This window comes from Dreissena polymorpha, chromosome 11 (assembly GCF_020536995.1).
Source record: "Dreissena polymorpha isolate Duluth1 chromosome 11, UMN_Dpol_1.0, whole genome shotgun sequence".
NCBI lineage: Eukaryota > Metazoa > Mollusca > Bivalvia > Myida > Dreissenidae > Dreissena > Dreissena polymorpha.
Window position 1 is genome coordinate 48501517 of NC_068365.1, and position 15747 is coordinate 48517263.

The following is a 15747-nucleotide window of genomic DNA, read 5'->3' on the forward strand; positions in this document are numbered from 1 at the left end:
TACAAAATCACAAAGGTTCATTCTAACATCAGCATATAAATCATTCCACTTTAAATGTTACTCTGGCGGTACAAACTCACAAATTTCATAATCACTTTGACAGAAAAATAAAACTAAAATGTTACGCCGGCAGTACAAACTCCCCAAGGTTCATAATCACATAGACAGATAATTCTTTGAAAATGTTACGCCGGCGGTACAAACTCCCAGATATTAATATTCACTTTGACAGAAAAATAAAATGTTACGTTGGCCGTACAAACTCACAAAGGTTCATTACAACAACACCAAATAAATCATTCCACTTTAAATGTTACGCTGGCGGTACAAACTCACAAAATTCATCACTTTGACAGAAAAATAAAATTAAAATGTTACGCTGCTGGTACAAACTCCCCAAGGTTCATAATCACAGACAGATAATTCTTTGAAAATGTTACGCTTGCGGTACAAACTCCCAAAGGTTCATTATAACATCACCAAATAAATAATTCCACTTTAATTGTTACGCTGGCGGTACAAACTCACAAAATTCATAATCATTTTGACAGAAAAATAAAACTAAAATGTTACGCCGGCGGTACAAACACCCAGAGGAGAATAATCACAATTACAGATAATGCTTTGAAAATGTTAAGCCGGCGGTACAAACTCCCAGAGGATTATAATCACAATGACAGATAATTCTTTGAAAATTTTACACCAGCGGTACAAAATCCCTGATATTCATAATGACACAGAAAAAAATAACACTGAAAAAATGGAAGGTAAATCACTTTTAAATGTATAAATTCTTAATATATTAGTAAATTTTAAAACAAGTAATAATAAATACAGAACACAAACAAGAGCTGTCAGAGGACAGCGCGCTCGACTATTCGAGTGCTTGACAGTATAACGTTAGCTATCATGGGGAAATTGTACATACTCAATAATTTATTAGACGATCTTTCAAAAATAAAAAAAAGGAAAAAAAATATATATAAAAATTTGGGGGGGGGGGGTTGCGAGGGGGTATAATGTGGGGTGTGGTCATTTATTAGACGATCTTTCAAAAATAACATAAAGGAACAAAAATTGGGGGGGGGGGTAGGGGGGTGGGGGGGGTAGGGGAGGTGAGAGGGGGGTATAATGTGGGGTGTGTTAATTTATTAGAGGATGTTTAAAAAAAAAATTGGGGGGGGGGGGGGGAGGGGTAGGGGGTGGTGAGAGGGGGTATAATGTGTGTGTGGGGGGGGGTAATTAATTAGATGTTTAAAAAAAATTGGGGGGGGGGGGGGAGTTGGGGGGGAGGGATTCTGGGTAGGGGCGTGGGGTATTGTTTCAGTGGAATCCATTGTGGTATTCAGGTAAGTGTTGTTTTGTCAAAGTAATAATAAAATGTGATCATAAATAAAGAAGTTATGGCAATTTAAGCAAAATGTTGTTTTATCTAAGTGTAAAAGGGGCCGTAATTATGCCAAAATGCTTGATACAGTGGTCTGCTCTTGTTTATTGGTTGGGGTCATGTTGGTAAACAAGTATGCAAAATAAAAAAGCAATATGTCAAAGGTTATAGGAAATATTTGGGGTAGTACGCAAACTTTAACATAGATTTATCCATTATATGCATATTCTAAGTATAAAAGGGGCAATAATTCTGTCAAAATGCTTGATACAGTTGTTTGCTCTTGTTGGGGTCATGATGGTAAACAAGTATGCAAAATATGAAAGCAATATGTCAAGGGACAATGAAAATATTTGGGGTAGTACGCAAACTTTAACATTTGCTGCATATTCTAAGTGTAAAAGGGGCCATAATTATGACAAAATGCTTGATAGAGTTGTCTTATCTTGTTTATATGTTGGGGTCAAGTTGGTAAACAAGTATGCAAAATATGAAAGCAATATGTCAAGGGACAAGGAAAATAATTGGGGTAGTACGAAAACTTTAACATTTGCACGCTAACGGTAACGGAAAAGCCGACGCAAGTAGGATAGCTCCACTATATGTATTTCATATATAATAGTCGAGCTAAAAAAGATGTGCAAACCTTCAAGTAGTGAAATTCCAACTATTATGTACTCAATCCACCAGTCAGTAGGTTAGAAATATATGAAATAGTGTGAATGATTCATTTTTTATGACTAACTTAAATTAGTTCTAAAAATTAAATACAATACATTTTTTTACACATGTGAAGTCATTTTAAAAATGCAATATTTAAATAAAACAATCTTTACATCAATTATAAGCATCCTAAGTTCTTTAACAGATGCATTTGCTGCAATTTGTAATTGCATTAATAAACAATTCTGCCACAATTTTAATATATATAGTATGGACAAAACTTCATTGTTTCTCCTGACTACTCAAACATATTATAGGAAATAAACAAAGCTGTCTCCATAGGATGACATATGCCCCCGAAAAACGCTTTGATAGAAGTTACGAGCATTTTTGAAACCTAAACGCGAATCCTATTGCCTAAGTTCAAGGTCAAGGGGGTCAAAATTTGTGTGCACATGAAAAGGCCTTGTCCATATACACATGCATAGCAAATATGAAGGTTACATCTGAAGCGACATAAAAGTTATGAGTATTTTTCGAAAACTAAACCAGATTTGGAAACCTAAATGCAGAGTTCAAGGTCAAAGGGGTCAAAATGTGTGTGCGTTAAGAAAGGCCTTGTCCATATATACCAAATATGAAGGTTGCATCTCAAGGGACATAGAAGTTATGAGCATTTTTCGAAACCTAAACGCAAAGTGTGACGGACAGACGGACGGACGGACAGTCCAATTACTATATGCCCTTCTTCGGGGGCATAAAAACTAAAACCAATCAAATAAAAACTGTCCAAACTTGAACTTTAAATACAATAGGACAGAAAAGATCAAGCTAGTAAAAATGACATTTATAAAATATCAAACCACTATTTATAAAAAAACAAGAGCACCGCATAACAGGTGACACGCTCGGCTGCGAAAGCTTGTCAGATTTTTTTTTTTAAGTCACAGTGACCTTGACCTTTGACCTAGTAACCCAAAATGGGTGTGACATGTAGAACTCATGAAGGTGCATCTACATATGAAGTTTCAAAGTTGTTGGTGGACGCGCTTCGATTTTAGAGCCAATGTAAAGGTTTTAGCACGACAGCGGCGGACGGCGAGCAGGCTATTACAATGCCTCGGGTTTTCTCCGAAAACAGCCTCTCTAACAATGATTAAAAGTTTACAGTACACAAAATATCTACCTCCACCAAATGAAATGCACTTTGTTGTTAGAATCATAACATGTCTGCAGGGGCAAGTGGCATGGCAGGCCTTACCTGTCGAATCTCACTTTGTCAACAAATAGTGCTTTGTTCAGCTTTTTAGGGAAGATAGCCCATGGCTTTGAAATTGGGAATTTTATCGGCATTTTCAAGACATTGGGAAAATAAGTTGGGATTTATAACTACATGAATGAGTTCAGCATCTTTACATGTAATCACAAACACCATCATGATCAACCTTGATCAACAGTTTTCCACATAATAAGCTCACACAAAGTCATCAGTCACATCAGGCACCATTTATAAGGAGGCGCTTCATCTTCTTCTGAAGAACTGCTGCTTTCAACATGTTGAATATCAGTCAGCGCTTTGCTTTCGGAAATCAAAGATGATGATGCAAAAGAGTCACTTGTTATTAAATCACTATCATTAACAATGGAATGAGTTTCAATTGGAAGACTTGTACCTCTTGATGATGTTTGTTTATATAATGACGATTGCTCAATAAAATCAACAGTTTTCGTTTTGCCGCCAAGGTTTTGCTTAGGAATCTTTTTCACGTTATATTTCTAATTGTGCGACATATTTGTTTTCCATGCAGCCAAATCACAAAACGCTTAAATTTAATTGCAAATATAATAAGCGCCTGTACAAAATTGAGAATATCTTGTACACGAATTATGCCGACTTTATCCAAATCAAGGTATAGTCTAAAATCTGTACGAAACAGGATCGGACTACGCTTTGTTAAAAAGCGAAACAGCCGATGTCATTAGCGTTTTTTCCCCTATAAGGCTATTAAGAATTTTTTTAGCAAATTTTGGGAAAAAAGTATACTTTTTGCTATTGGGAATATAGCCGATTTCGGCTATAAAATCAGGTCAAAAACAGCCCTAACAAAGGTGATACGCTTCTGCTTTCCCTGATGAACAGTATTGTGTTGCCACCCCATCATCAATGCTTTAGCTGTAGACAGCAGTGAATATAAGTTCTCTTTAATGGTGGACAGCTTGCTATGTCCTCTTCTTAGCAGACTTTTGAGAGCTTCCCTGGTGTGGATTCCTCCTAGGCTTAACTTGCAGTGTCATCTTCTGTCGCCACCATCTCCACTTCACCATCGTCAGAAAGATCCATGTTGTTCATATCAACAGCAGACTCTGTTCACAATAGAAGCAATAATAGGATATGTTACTTAAAGACATGAATATTAGTTTCTTTGAATGTATACCAATCATGCACATTAATAATCTTCATACAAAATGTTACAATTTAGCCTCAATTATACAGCATCCTACATGTGATAACCCTTCAATTCTCCAGCTTAATCAGTTTACCTTCACTTAAATGCTTGTTGTTATAATAAGAAGTTGTCAAGAGTGGCAAAGCTTTCTCAACAAAACAATCATTCATCATGTTAAAAAGTAAGAAATTGTATTATTAACACACAAACTTAGTCAATTACCTATCTTAGCAAAAAGTATGGAAGGAAATTATCCGTAAAAGCACACAGAGTTAGTCAACAACATACCATTTAAGGTATCACCCCAATGCGGCATATAGTCACTGAACTTGCAGAACAGGAAGTCTGAACTGCAAAATAAATGCAATTAATTAGGATATTAAATTCAAAACTTAAACAATTGGCAAAATAAGCCTTGCTTGTACAAAAAAAAATGTCATAATCATATAAAATCACATATCATAACATGTAATTCAAGCTGCGCATTTACCATTTTATTATAAATCCACGAAGATTATTATATAATTTGGACCTTATATACAGGTTATTTAGCCAATAATTATTTATAAGATGCTGACTGTAAAGTATCAGATGTAATTTTTTTATTTAATCTGCACAAATATTTCTTAAAGTGTGTCAATACACATTAAATTCAATTTGGCAAGAGATTCATACAAGGGTACTAACAGTAACAATAATCAAAATAAAATACACACATAGCAATTTAACATACATTTCTATAATATAGAAATGTTTGTTAAATTGCTATGTGTGTATTTTATAGACTATATACTTGTTTTTTAAATGTAAAACAGTTTATAATGTTTTACCAAAGGTGGACCACTTTTTTAAGAATGGCAAACGTGCATCCTTTCCTTCATTCATGTAGTTTTCCATGTCCAGAAGAAAACAACTTGTTCCAACCTTAACCTGAAAAATGCCAGAGAACACATATTAGAACGATATCTCTGTACATAAATTTCATAATAACCTAACAGTTTGAAAAAAATAGTACATAAATAACCCTTTTATCAGTGTCATAATGATAAAAAAAATAAATATAGTTATACACTTCAACACCGTTATTTCGAACACCGATAATCCAAAGTCACCGTTATTTCGAAGTATTTTTTGGGTCCCGATTTTGGTTCTTCTTTGTTTAATGTAAAATTTCATTGTTAATCCGAACTTCGTTAAACCGAAGAAATCGATAATTCGAAGTGATTTTGTCGGTCACAACAATACAATTCGCACCTAATTATCAATCTTTAATCCGAAGTCAAAACTGCAAAACACTAAGCGTAGGTTCACACCTTTGTCTAAAGCCGATAATTACACTTTGTCGATCTGCGCGTTGCAAATAGCAGATGAATTTGGTGTTCCGGCAAACACACTGTCAACATGGCTCTAAAGAGGTTCTGATACTTTGTAATGTTGATTATATTTTATATGTCATGTAATTAGAGGAAAATATAAAAAAAGAAAAATAATCGTTTTATTCCTCCGTTAGTAGCAATCTATTGCTATCTGACTAGTTCACGTTTTAAAGTAAAACAATTATTAATAGTAGCGTGTAACTGAACCATGCGAAGTCCATAGCGTTTTATTTTTAGAGAATCAAAGAAGTCTTCTGTCAAATGTTTATTTCGAATTATCATTAATCCGAAGTTTTTTTAAAGGTCCCGACGACTTCGAAATATCGGTGTTGAAGTGTATTTCGGTACCTGGGCGAGTATACCTTGTTGTCTTTATTATTGAAATCCTGATGTGTTTGTTGCCAATTTATGTTCTTATATACAAAATAATCAATACATTCATCAGTGCCCCAGATAAGCTGCGTATCTGCGTCTTTCACTCTATTAAAATATCTAAAAACGCAAATAAATACAATATCATGCGTATTGAAAACGCAAACAATTTGAAAATTACGCTAATTCTGCAAATTTAATGCGTACGATACAATCGCTTCGATCGAAAATGCTTTGCTCATTTTAGGTATTTGCTCTTTGGAATTATTATTGTAAAGCGGGGACAGTTTCATTCAGCAAGCGCCTGGATGACGGAGCAGGATAACAGTCAAAGTTATTCAAACGCTCTGCGGACCAGATTTCATAGTTAAAGAAAGCGTCTGACCAAATTATTTACGATAACATACATGCGTTTTCAATCTGACTTCATATGTCAATCATTGTGCATGTATTTGTAAAGCGACTGTACTTTCAGTTTCTATAACGATCCGAAATAAATATGTCTAAAAGAGGTCGAAAACGTCCGCGATTGTTGCGCCAAAATATCAGTCTATATGTTTGACAGTTACAAAGATGTCAATTAACAATTCTTTTTTAAAGTTTTTATTATGGACAGTTTCAAGGATTAAAGAAGTTATGAAATATCAGTTTATTAAAGTTAATTATAATAGTTTACAGTTTTATTGAATCAATACAAGTGTGCAGCTTCAACAGAAGTAAAGCATCAATGATTTTAAGGTATACCTTTTTATAACTCATTTCACCCTATTTCAAGAATGAAATCACCCTATTTTTCAAAATCAATGGGTGAAAACCCTATTTCCCAAATAATTATCTGGGGCACTGCATTCATTATGTAAGCCGAATACATTGCATCAATTGAACCTCTTTAACACTGCAATGTAGAGGTTTCACTGGGTAAAAAAAGATGTTGCCACGGTATTCCTTGAAATAAGTTTAAGCTAATGTTTTGACAATAACAATAATATAAACCCTTTCCATCTCAGAAACAATTTTTGAAAAAATTCGTGAATTCAATTTTGTTCCTGAATGGCAGCCTTCAGACGTTATCCTATGCATGCAACCTAAAAATCACAATGATGTTATCACACTTATCTTGTTGACATTTTTATGTTGAAATTTGGAACAGTGTAAATATTTGACATCTGTTTGACATTGTTAACTACTTAGGTTACATCAAATATTACGATGAGCAAAGGATTGGTGTACTGCCACCAAAGCGATAGGGACACTTTTAGTCGGCAACATTACGAAAGTTTTCCAATAAGGTGGATAAAGTGTACCGAAGAATAACAAAGTAGCCACTTTTCCTGTTGGTTCGGCCACCTACGCATTCAAACTCGCGCATGCGTACAATGATCGTCTGCATTATTAAGAAAAATGTGATATTTAAAAGGGAAAATATCTATATGTTTCATAAAACAATAAAAATATTTGTCAACAAACATGCATAACATCAATAAACTTTCATTTTCAAGTTGAAAGCTGGAAGCCAATATCTGCTAGACGTTTTCCTATAAGTTTGTGAATTCGATTGGTCGAACGCACGCGCTCTACTGTGAGGCTCTGTGAGGGGAAATTGCTGAGGCAAACGCAGAGTCTTTCGTTTCTCTATCTTGCGATTACCTTATCCTCGATACATACAGGGCTTTCCTTAGACCTCAAATCTCAAGAGTCAAGGACTCTTGGGACCATATTTTCAAGAGTCAAAATCAAACTTCTGAGAGTCCTAATAATAACGCAGGAGAGTCAATGATTTTTTGCAATTTAAGCAAATTACTGAGATATAATATATAAAAAGCAACAAATAAAAAGATACATGTATGTTAACATTTATTTCTTACATTTTACTGTCACTACAACACTATGCATTTAAACACAATATTTCAATGATAAATAAATACAAAACATGTATTCTAATACAACATTAACTTCATGTTTACAGCAGAGTAATATGTCATATGTTCTTCTTTCGCACGTTTGGGGGTGTTAGGAGCACTGTCATTTAGATCTAAAGTACGCTTTGTCGTTGGCGTCTTACACACACTTTCAGAGTTACTACCGATTACGAATTCGAAAAGGTTTCTCTGCGACATTTTCCGAATGCACTAGCCCAATTACACTTTGCACAATTACACTTTATCCAATAACTTTGTTTGACCGTTTCGCGTGGCTATTAAATTAAGAATGAAATACAAAATGTGAAAAAAACCCATTTCCGCTGGCTATCACAAAAAAACAACAACATACGGGTGGTACCTAAACACAATAGCCTATATAAATCGGTAAACTATAAAAGGAAATTATTTCTACTCGCCGATAAAGGTGCCTCCGTATTTAATCCCATCGAAAATTCCGACGCCCTTTAATTATTTCATGTGCCATCTTCACGGAAGATGTGCGACAAACACGCCGTTTTCTATGCCTTATCAAACGGTCAATTATTACGCCTACATGTATTTTGTAATCAATTAGCTCATGCAAAAATTGTCACTTTGCCACAAGGCTAGTTGTATCGGTTCTATAGTTATTTTTAGCAACTTTGATGCAAAGCGTGTAATTTGACGTTGTAGACAGTACATATGCCAGCATAACTTTCGCGCGTCTTTGAACTGAGCAATCATGAAGCGAAACAGTGATGGGTGCATTCAGCTTTGAAAATACATTCTGCCATACTCTGGAAATATCTCAAAATATGCTTTACGGTGTTATGTGGATATGGATGTTATTATTTTATATTGAATATTATTAAAACTGACGCGGATGAGTCCATTCTGTTTTGGTGGGTTTATAGTTCTTCTTAAATGCTCTGAGCTTTTATGAGTACATACGTACAGCTCAGAGGGTCAATAGCTGGGAGTTGGATTATTGCAACTAGGTGGGTTTAATACACGTCTTTTCCGCAAACAGCTGATAACAAACGCTATGATAAATAATGGAAAGTTAATACACGCGTCATCAAACCAGCAGTGTTTTAATTGGTCAATACTAGATTTCTTAATTAACCAATCTCCGCCTACTGGGTGGACTTGTGCTTCGATGATTGGAAACGGGCGTTAACGATTAGCGTGTACTAAATGAGATACTCCGCCCCGAGCCAATTATCGCTTAGTCTTAACAACTTTTGATCTCGTTGACGCAAGTCGGTATATTCCCCCGGGTCAAATGTGACGCATGACGTAATTTTCTCAAGAGTCAAAAAGGGGTCTTCTGTAATTTTCAAGCGTCAAAACCCGGGAGCTCGGGTCAAAGGAAAGCCCTGACATAATGAACTTATTTAAACAAATAACGTATAAAGTATGAACATTGAACGCATTCAAATGGTATATTCAAGCGAATGTAATGAATCATTAATGATCAGCGATTGAACGATTTTACAATCAATTTATTATTAACGAATGCATAACTTATAAACGGTTCAAAACAACTTTAAATTTTAACAACAGTGTGGGCAAGGGAAACTGTCTCCTCTTCTCAGCACCGATTTTGTATGGCAGAAGGAAAGGTGGACCCAATGCCCACACTCGTCCCACTGCCCCCAATTAACGATTTTTATGTGCGGTTTTGTGTCCAGATTTGTTGGACTAAATTTTCCACATACGCAACATTTTTCGGACTCGTACGTGTCCGATTCGGTATCAGAGTCTTCACTAACAATGTTGGCTTGAAATGTTTGTATGCCAGTTATTGACAGCCTCGGGCTTTTACATATCATCTGGCTTTGAGATGTGACGGCATTGAAATTTTTCTTGGCGTCGTACATCTTCACCTCTTCGATGTATGCATCACTTGTTATTAATTTCCCGCCAGGTTTTGGTTTTGTATTCGCCGAAATCTTCTTTTGGCATCTGCACGTGATAGGGGTTGGCGCCTCTGTTTTTGCCCGGAGATACTCTTCAACTGCCTGCTTGCCAGCCCATACAGCTTGTAACTTCTGAAGAGAGTTCGAGTCTCGGAATGACTCGCATGGCATAAGCTTTTCTGAAGGCACCGCATTCTTGTTTAGTGGGTACACACCGGCCTTCGTGAAGGCTGACACGATGTTCCACTTGCTAACTTCCTTCAGGTAAGCGCATGGCTGTATTGCTTAAACTGTAGCCAAGCCTTGCGTAGTTTTCCGCATGTTCCACAAGCCCTTACTCTTCGTCATTTGTAAAAATGGTCTCCTTTAGGAATTTGTTAGGATCTACATGTCCACTAATCCTATCTCTTAAGGTTTGATAGGGGATGTACTATTGTAGCGCCACTCGACTTACCAATAGTTTTTTGGTCTTTACATCCTATAATGCTTTTAGAAAAATATCGGGGTTGTATGCTCTATACCTTCCATGGTATCTCTGAGGATTGGCTTACAACGTTAAAAAATGCACGTGGCGTTTATAAGATTTTAATTGATTTCCGTGTGTATACGATAAACCCCTTAACGCCAATAACGGGCCTCTAAAATATGACAACGCCGACCTGAGTCAATAATGAACGGTAAACTGACCTTGACAAATGAGAACACAGGAACCCGGATTAATCGAAAACGTATATTGGAAATATTTTTACTTAAAAGGTGCTTTTTTTCAAAGGATTTTATGTTTGTGTTCATTGTGTGTGTAATTATTATGGTGACAGTACAACTTCTTACATTCTTTGTCCTCATTTTTCGGATTTTATTGACAAAGAAATATATTCGGCTTGAAACTGTATCGAATTCAGAGCGTGCAGTGCACGGACGGCTTAAAAATTACATCATAAAAAAATTCACAAACTAATAGGAATTCACGAACCTATAGGAATGAAGTTTAAATAAAGAGCAATTATTTCTTGCTTTAATCAGTTTGTGCTTTTAATAGACAGTTAAACATTGTTAAGTATTTGCATAATTAGCGTTCCTTAGCCCTTGCAGTGGTGATAAAATTTTGCACCTTAGGACAATATACGGCGAATTGCAACTCTCAGCAACCCTTTGGGTTATAAACCGGAGAGCTGAATTATTGAAGTTCTATGAACTAACAAAACAGTAACATGTTGGCAGGCTACTCGAAGACCATTTGCGCGACAATACAGAGAATGTTATTTTATATAACAAGAACGCTGACAATAACAAGTATCTCTCAACCTTTATTTATTTGCAGAAAGTAAAAACCATAAGTGCTTACCGAAATCATCCAACCGACGCCATTTTAAATCCTGGATCGAAATTTTGGTCAAGGCGGTCCAGCCCATAACGGTCTGTCTGCTAACGGTCCAATAAAGTAATAAAAAGGACGCAAAGGATTGTCCGTAGCATTAATATGCAAAAATCGTATAATAAAAATATATTTCAAAATTCTAATTAGAATAGTCGATTGTAATGCATACTTTCAAAAAATGAATAATAGCGAAGTCGCATTTTAGTGCTTGTTAACAGCTGTCAACGAGATGATAATTTGTATAGGGATAAAATCGTGTGGCATTGTGCTTAGTAGGTTGTCTGTCAGTTTACATGGTTTAGATACATCGTGTTTAATATATTGTCCGATATGATTGATCTGTTATTCACCATTCAGCGTCTTGCATTTAACACATTACAGTGCTTCAGCTAGGATTTGAAAAGGGCAGGGGGGGGGGGGGCTTTTTGTCAAAAGGAGTGGACGCGCAGTATTTTGTCAAAAGGGCACTTTCGAGCGAGCGGGCATTTCTGGAATGCTTCCTCTTGCATGTTAATTTATATGGCATTAATAATTGTTAGAATATATTATTCCCATTTTTTTTTTATTTTTTTTTATTAAACAATTCAAATATAATGTCTACAGTGAGAAATAAATTAATTACAATGAATTGTAATAACATATTTATTCATCATCATATGTAAAATAAAAAAAAATAACGGCAGGGGGTGGGGCCTAGGAAGGGCAGGGCGGAAGTTTGGGATGGCAGGGCGGAAGTTCGGGAGGGCAGAGCGGGGCGCCCTTGAATTTAGGCCTAGCTGGAGTACTGCATTAGAGGCAACCTATACTTGCGTAAAGGTCAAATAGTAAATTATTTGCATTGGCCCATATATTTTACCAATGTATATATAATCATAATTTAGTTAATCAAATATTAATCTACTACATTTGTTTGCATTATATAAATTTGTAAGGCTTGATAGCGTTCTTTTCAAACTAGGTATCAGATCAAGGTTCATACAACAATGATCGAGTTTCTAAATACTATTAAGTTTACAATGCAACTCTCTTGTGTGTGGAATTATTAATTAATACAATAGCAACATGATTTTTGTGTAAAATCTATCAAAATACAACCACAATCCAATACCGTAATTACTCAAGACTTTGGACACCCATTTAAAGCAAATATGATTTATTTCGTGCCTATAAATTTTCGGACATACGGATTTTATCCATAATTAAAGACTCTAAATTTTCGGACAGTCAATTTTACAGCAGTATTTTATCAGATTTTGTCCTGTTTTCGCTTATCATGTGACCCTTCGATCATCGTGTTTTTACAACCGGATTAAAGTCATAAAACCAGAAAGATGAATGCCTGAGGGCAATGGAGCATAACATTTGCGTTATTGGGTAACCGATAATAAACAATGGTTTCTTCAAACAGCGATTGAAATGATATCGTATTAAGATAGCAAAATGTTTAATTTTTTTATTTGTATGTGTAATAGGTTTATTATTGCAAAGATGTGAAGTTGTATTTATTTGGGTGTGTATAAAACGCGGCATTTAACGCAGACTGCAAATTGCAGGCTGCGTTATCGGGCCATAAAACGCAGCCAATATAAACATCGTTGCAGTCAATATAGAAATCGTTGGCAAACGCAGCCAATATAGAAATAGAAGGAATACGCAGCCAATAAAGAGATAGAAGGCAAAAACGTGTGAAGTTCGAGAATGACTGTATCAATAATTCGACGGTTTTAATTAACAGTATATGTATGTAAATGTGGTAAAGGTCCATACATTTTTTAAACTTATTGTTTTTCATCGCTTGAATGGCAGTATATTTGGGTGCTGGATGTTTCGGTAAATGACAAGTTCGGTAAATTGGATTTATATAGTAAATGCCGTGGAGGTTTCGGTGTATAGATTTTTATAGAGGTGTTATACCTACAATGAGGTGTTACTGACACCTATTATTGGCTTACAATAACATCAGGGGCATATATTTACAAACTAGGATTAATTTTGAGTTTAGTAATTAATGATATGCCTACGGTATAGAATTAAGGGGCTTGAATGAGCAACCTCTAAACATTTTAAAACGAATTCTTTTAGGAAATTTAGGTCCCAAACCAAAAAAATGTAGATTGAATTTCAAATGGAAATCTAGTGAAAGTGAATTTACGATTTAAATAACTCAATAATATTTTTGTAATAATTGGTGCGTTTATTTAAATAACATAATAGTATTAATAAATGATTATTTACGACGGAATCAATGTAAGATTTTCAATAACGTTTAATGCTATTAAAACAGGGTCTTGTAAAATAATGTAGACAAGATTAATTAAAAAATCATATCAAACAAAAACCATAAACAAATATGAAATAATTCGTTTGATATTAATTTCAGTTTAAATATAAAAACTGCGCTTGGCCGCTACACAAAATTGTGGATTGCTTCAAATTAAATGTCAAATTCCGAGTGCGTTTTATATATAACAAAGTTTTATTATTTCTTTCTGGTTGAGAAAAACATAATAAAAAAACAATATATAACATATAAAACGTGTACTAATTTATAAAAAGAAGTAAAATGATATGCGTTATGTTTTATAATTTTGTTAAATGCTCGTGCCATTGAATGTTGAGTAAAGCGTAGAGATGCGAACTAAATTACACATAATTTTAAACTGATAAAAATGACATCTAACATGACGCCAGCAGACACGAATGAATACACTGTGTATTAGCAACCTGCTGTGGTGATCCCTTTCTTATCAGCTCAAAACACAGGCACCTGGCTACTGTATTTGAATAATGGGATTGACGGCCGAAATAACTGATTTTATTTTTTGTCTGGACAAATCCGTTGAATAAAAAATACTAACTTATTATCTTTGTAATCTGTTTAATGTACCATATATTAAATATTATAAATTAGACATTTACAACATGGATACAATATATAAAGGACATATTTGAATCTTTTATTTCTTAAAAAAATCAGGACGTAGATACATTAGTGACACAGTACAATACAAATAAGAACATTAGCATCATTCAGAGTTTCCACATGTCTCTTTAATTTCATGTCATTTAATTGACCAACCATGCATTGAACAACAACACTTACCTTGATTACTTGATAACCCGTGAAAACCTTCTCTTCATCCTCCCTTAATTTTTTTGTTTGAAAATGGCCGTGATAATTTATATAATTACCCAATTACATAATTATTTTATTCATACCACAAATAATTAAATCTTATATTTTTGCACGTATTATTATTTTCTGAATCAAATTGAATACATAATAATTTTTTATACGCACACAAGAGTAATTCAAAATGTATTAACATAATTTTATAAAATGTATAAAAATGTATGTATGTATAGATAAATGTTTGTACAGATTGAACGAATTGTTTGACATCGCTTCAAATTGCAGACTGCGTTATCGGGCCATAAAACGCAGCCAATATAGAAATCGTTGCAGTCAATATAGATATCGTTGGAAAACACAGGCAATATAGAAATAGAAGGAAAACGCAGCCAATATAGAAACAGAAGAAAAACGAAGCTTTATAGAGTCTGAGATAGAAGGCAAAAACTTATTGATGTTGTTTGTGGCTTATTTTATGTTATCGAGATTTGCTAAGTGTGAATTTAATGATGAACAATTAGCTGCCAATTAATACTTCCCTTTGAATTTCAATCCAAAATACCCTTACTTATGCCGGGTTTTTATTTGCTCAGATGACTTCTAAGCGATTTAAATTGCAACCTTAGGAAGGAAAATTCACACATGATTTTAAACAAATTGTTATATTTTAGCGAGTAACTCTTAGCCGTATATTCTTTTCGGATTTTTTTATCCATTTCATATCAGTGTTATTACTTGTAATATCAGTGCTGTCAGTGATAAGTGAGGATAAATTTAAGGATGATAACATACAACAAGGTACAATCCAATTCTTTAATGAGTTCGAAACGTATAATGCTTTGACAATATATATACTGGCTGCGCTGTCAACTGCCTTTCTACTTACGCATTTAATTTAAAGTAGAAGAAATTATAGAAATAACAACAACAACAATAATATTTACTATAATCACATGAGACCACATGAGAAGTAGTAGAGGTTGCAGTAATAGCTAGCAGTAGTAGATGTTGTTGAACTATTCATAGTTAGTGTTGTACTTGTAATGGTAACAGTAGCATCAGCAATATATATCATCAGAATAAAATGTAAAACAACAGCTGCATTAGTTATAGGAGGTTTTTGTGTGACGTCACAAGAGGGGTTTTCCGTTACTAAAAATAGATTGGC

The 15747-nt window shown here is 34.6% G+C and overlaps 2 protein-coding genes and 1 long non-coding RNA gene across 5 annotated transcripts in view; 2 read left to right on the top strand and 1 right to left on the bottom strand.

Annotated features, from left to right (window-relative positions):
- Positions 1–15747, top strand: part of LOC127851848 (uncharacterized) — a 425589-nt gene that overhangs the window by 294600 nt on the left and 115242 nt on the right. The window lies entirely within an intron of this gene.
- Positions 1–15747, top strand: part of LOC127851854 (uncharacterized) — a 70680-nt gene that overhangs the window by 7938 nt on the left and 46995 nt on the right. The gene's annotated exons all lie outside the window — the stretch shown is intronic.
- LOC127851862 (uncharacterized) lies at positions 1278–11549 on the bottom strand. The gene is made up of 4 exons (XR_008035990.1): positions 11414–11549; positions 5328–5427; positions 4786–4847; positions 1278–4414 (listed from the first exon to the last, which is right to left on the bottom strand). It is a non-coding gene; the product is annotated as an uncharacterized LOC127851862 (long non-coding RNA).